Genomic DNA, 5,385 nt, shown 5'->3' on the forward strand with positions numbered 1-5,385 from the left:
TCACATAATCAGGAGAACATTTCCCTGTAAGTCCAAAGTCATTCATTATATAAATGAGCATTTTAGAAATAAAGAGCTGCACCTCTCTTAAGAAATCACAATGGATAATTTCTTGATTGAATTGCTGTTATTCCTAGATAAAGCATTAAAGTGAAAAGCACTTGGATTATGCACAGTGAAAGAGGTGTTTGTGTTCAACACATCCTTGAGGAAACTTTGTTCCTTTCATTTCATCATTTATTGTTGTCATGATTTTGGAATAAATTTATCAAATCATACTGCAAGCTTGCAGATTGGTTCCTTCCCTGTGTGTTTAGGAACAAGATCTTCACAAAGAGGTTGCATGGTTTTCTCCTGGTAACAGATATCTTCCATTCTGCCGGTTCAACTTCCATGAAAACATGGACTAGTAGCTGAGGTTTGCTAACTTCCTCTACGTCCCTTACGATAAGCTTGACAAAGCTGTGTAAATAGTCCTTTGAAAAGAGTGACTGGTTTCTGTCACTATAACAAAATACCTGAGGAGATCATAAGGAGGAAAGTTTTATTTTGGCTCAGTTTCAGAGGTTTTGGTTTATGTTTGGCTGACTCTTGCTTTTGGGTCTATGGTGAGGTGAAGTCATGGTCAGGAGACCATGGTGGGACAAAGCTGCTCACCTAATGCCAGCCAGGAAGCAAACAGAAGGCCAAGGTCCCAATATGCCCTTCAAGGGCACAAACCCAGTAACTTACCTGCCTTTCATGAGGCTCAACTCCTAAAATTTCCACAACCTCTCAAGAGTGCTACAGGCTGGCCCCCAACACATGGCCTTGGGCGATATTTAAGATCCAAACCACAACAAAAGCCAACAGTGGGTACATTCTTGGAGATTTTACTCCTTTAATTTTCATCTACACAGGCGAGACATACAATTGTCTTAGCCTCCTGCTCATATCACTGTGCACTGTGCTATGGCAGCTTGTGGAACTCTAGTTGGAAACATACTGTAAGTAATGCAAGGTGGAATAACAGTGATGCACTTCCCAGAAGGCCTGACAGAGAGGACACACATTTGTTCCTAGACTCTGCAAGTGCTCACAAATGGCCACGTAGAGTGTGAAACTGAGCACGGAATTCCATGCTTACCTGGTATAGCTTTTCACATTGGCTCATCTAGGAAGTCAGCACTGAGAATTTTCAGTGGATGCTGTGCTTTTGATCCAGAATCTCTTTGAACTTTTTATGAATCAACTCACTGGTAAATATTGGAAATGTATTGTTCAAGTCCAGAAAACAGTTTTACCAAAGATAAATAGCATGGGTACTCGTCAGTGATAATTAGCTTTCTTTTATTTTGCAATATTTCAGTCGCCTTTAAATACTCTTAGAAACTTGGCTGCCCTTTTCCAGGGCATGTGAAATTGTCTACAAGGGAAAAAGGTAGATCCCTTTCCACCCACTCCCATTCCATCAAGTGATTGCTTACTTCTTCTCTTTTGCTACTTACTTTTTCCTGGATTCAATCCATTTCGCACACTCTTCATATTGAGGGAAAGTGGACATCCCTTCATTATTTTCCGTGAGGGAAGATGACACTTGGTTGTAGAGTGTAACCTACCCTCAAGAGAGAAATTGGATAAGAGGATTGAGAAATAATTTGCTTGTGGTGGTGAAAGAAGATCAAGAGATGCATGGAGGTTGGTAAGGCTGGTGTGCATGAAAGAACTCAGCAACATCAGGAGTGAGAGAGAAGCTGGGTGGCTGGACCATGGGGCTGGTGTCTGGAACATATTCTCTGGGACCTGCTTTAGGGACCATCCCTGCCCATATTTGGAAGCTTTTTGCTGTGTTGTCACAGAATGGCTACAATGTAAAAAAAAAAAAAAAGGAATTATATCGATTGAATTTATATCATCCATCAAGAAATTCTCCTTCACAGATACTCAGGGTGTCACTGAGCTCAGACAGCTCCATTTTGCTGCCCAATTGCTTTCCATGCCTGCTGAGTGCTCTTCTCGGTGGCTGTCACTATGACACTCACTGCATGTGGCCTACATGTCACCCTTCCCATCACCTGTGGTCTATCCCATGCCTCAGTGGCGCTATCACCCTATAAATCTCTTTAATGGCTCTCATTTTCTTCAAATTGGTATCAAAACAAAGTTATCCGTGGTCAGCCTAGTTGTTTTTCCTGTACCTGCTTCTGAAAGGCACTCTAAGATAATAATGTGTATAATTTACAGCTATGAATTAATTATACTAGGGGAAACAATCACCATGTTCTGTTTGGTTTACTTTTGCCCTCACAACATCCATGAAATGACTAAAATAAACTAACACCAGCACTCCTTTTTATTTCTTGTAAGAGTTTTGTTACCCTTCCTTGTGTAATCCTCCAGCACTTAAAACAAATGCATGACCTTTTCAGTGAACCCACAAAATCACTGCAGGTTCTATTTTCTCTTGGACTCTAAAACTGAAAGTGGGACATTAGTTCCAGTGTCTGGGGCAATCAACACAACCACAATGCTTATTTTTTATAAATTCTTAGAGATTACACAGAGATAGGCACCTCGGCTCATCTGTATTTGTCATTATACACAAAAGCATTGTGGAGACAAGATTTGATTGACTCTGCCTCTTTGAGTTGCTGTGTGTGTGTGTGTGTGTGTGTGTGTGTGTGTGTGTACATAAAGAGAAAATGCAGCACTAAGAAGAGAATGTTTTTTTCTAGAATTGCTTGGAAGGTAATGAGCTGGCATGATTCCTTAACACAAAGCCGAAGCACTGTGATGTGCTACTCCTTTACCACGTCCTGTTGTGTTGTAAACTGGGGTGATGGGGTGTTGACTTTGCTATCACTGCTGGACCCCTACAGTCAAACCATTAAGCCTGATAATTACCATGCCCTCTTGATATTTATAAACTGCAAATTTAACTCTGGACATGTTTCTCTTCAAGCAAATTGCTTCTGAATCTACAAAAGAATTCCTTTGACTATACAATTTTAAGAACAGCCTTTACCATAGTCCCCACTTACCCATGGTTTTACTTTCCATGGTTTCAGTTACCCAGTCAGCTGTGGTCTAGAAACATTAAATGTAAGATGCCAGAAATAAGGAGTGCTTAAGTTTTAAATGATCTGTCATCTAAATAGGGTGATAAAATCTCGTGTCATCCCACCGCATCTCATCCCGAATGGGAATGAGATGTCTAGTGTATCCATACTGTATACCACCTTCCTGATAGTCACATAGGAGGAGCTGGCTCAGTTACCATGATGACAGCTGCCACACTGCAGTTCTGCGTCCCATACCCTTATATAGTGTCACTTATGATGTCACTTCTCATCACATAGGCACGGTCATCCTATGTGCTCAAGGAAGAAGAGTGAGTACAGTAATTAAAAGAGAGAGAGAGAACACTCATATAACATTCATTATTGTATATTATAATTATTCTATTTTATTATTAGTTACTATTCATCTCTTACTGTGCCTAATTATAAATTTCATCATTGGGACCGGGGATTTAGCTCAGTGGCACCGTATTGCCTTACATCCCCTATACCAGAAAAAAAAACCAATTTAATCATAACTATGTATGTATAAGATAAAGCCTAGTCTACATCAGGTTCAATTTTATCTGCAGCTTGGAGCACCCACTAGGGTCTTAGAATGTAACCCCTCAGATAAGGGGAACTGCTGCAATTATCTTTGTGCAACACTATTTTGGCTACACATTTTTCCATCAAATACATATATAACCCAAATTATAATATTCTTTACATGATATTTAAAAATTGACTAGTTTACTGGTTCCTCCAATCCAAGCGTCTGTCTACTCTTGCAAAGGTTATTTTGTTTCTGATGGTTCAAATATGGAAACTTTTAGCAAGAGTTGTATAGCAAGCTAAGCATCATTTATTCATTGATGAATATTTATTAAGTACTTATGTGTATTAGGTATTGTGTTTGTATTTCTAGAGAAATTCAGCAATAGGTGGCAAGAATACTACAAATATGTATGACCTTTGTTCCAATCATTGTACTTTTAGAAATTTATCATAAGGAAGCAATCATAGATGCAAGACAGATTTATGTAGTTTAGATGTTCATTGTCATATGGAGAACAAAGAAATGGATATGGCCTAAATTTGTAACAGTGGAGAAATAAGATAATTGTGGCCTAACCATATGGCCCATCCGTAATGTATTTTTAGCCATTAAAAATGCTATTCTCAAAGAGTATTTAAGAATATGGGAATTGCTTGGAATAGAATGTTAAGTGAAAAAAACTAGGCTACAAAATTATGTGTACAATGTGTGATCTCAGTTTTGTACAAAACAACCGAAAACAAAAGTCTTTTCATAGAAAATAAAACCAAAGAAAAATACCAAAATATGTTTTTTCTCTAATAGCTGGCTTCCTGCTCATTTTTATTTTTTTTATAAATTCTAAATTAGCTATGTATTACTCTTGTTATTAAAATGTTCTGAGCAATTAACTATGTTCAAATGATTTATTAACTTCAGAGAAATGGAACATCTTTTATTGGAATCATTGTTTTGTTTTGAAGTAAGATGCTTCAAAAATAGATTGAGATCTCATTTTTGTGGTGACATCAGAACAGTTTGGAGTCCTTTTGATGAAGGTAAACACAGCAAGAACGAGGGGAGACAATACCAATATTCTCTACGCACCTGTTCTTCAAGGCCCAGGAGAAAGGGTGACTCTCTTGGTAATTTTCTCTCCACTCTCCTCCAACACAGATCCAGTATAACCACTTATCGCCTATGTTCCTCCTATTATCTGTTTTCCCTCCTGGATTGTGTCTAGTATATCAGCTAGCTTGTACTACTCAGCAAAACGTTGAATGCAGAATGCAGAATGAATGACTAATCAAATGGTGGCATTGTCCAGTTACCTTCTGAAACTCCTACACCCAAGCAAACTGAGGCTCCTAAGTTGGACTTCAAGAGAGAAGCAGCTCAGTTCAGAGAACGGGATGCATTGTGCCTTTATAATTGGCTTGTGCATCACCTGCATTAATCTTATTTTCTAAGTGAGAAATCTTATGGTAGAGCTCATCCATTTCTGAAAGACCTTTTTAGAGTGGGTTGAGGGAGACTGCTGAGGTCCTCTGGCCTCAAAAGCCTACCAAGAAAAGACAGCCATAGAATAGAAGATGTTGGGGAGAGAAACCATTGTTTCTTATGTGGTGGCAAGGAAAGATGGGTGGCTGGACTAGAAATGGCGGCCCTGCTAGAAAACAACTAATGCTGTGATGGCTCTGGCTGCTGCAAAGTCCCTGAGCAGATGGCTGGGACACAGGACTCTCTCTGTTAACTGCAAATTCCATTCCTATGGTGTAGCACTGATGAATAGGACATGGGTCACATTCT

The sequence above is a fragment of the Heterocephalus glaber genome, unplaced genomic scaffold (genome assembly GCF_053883595.1).
Source record: "Heterocephalus glaber isolate CG9 unplaced genomic scaffold, H.glaber_assembly_v1.0 deba00000901, whole genome shotgun sequence".
Lineage (NCBI taxonomy): Eukaryota > Metazoa > Chordata > Mammalia > Rodentia > Bathyergidae > Heterocephalus > Heterocephalus glaber.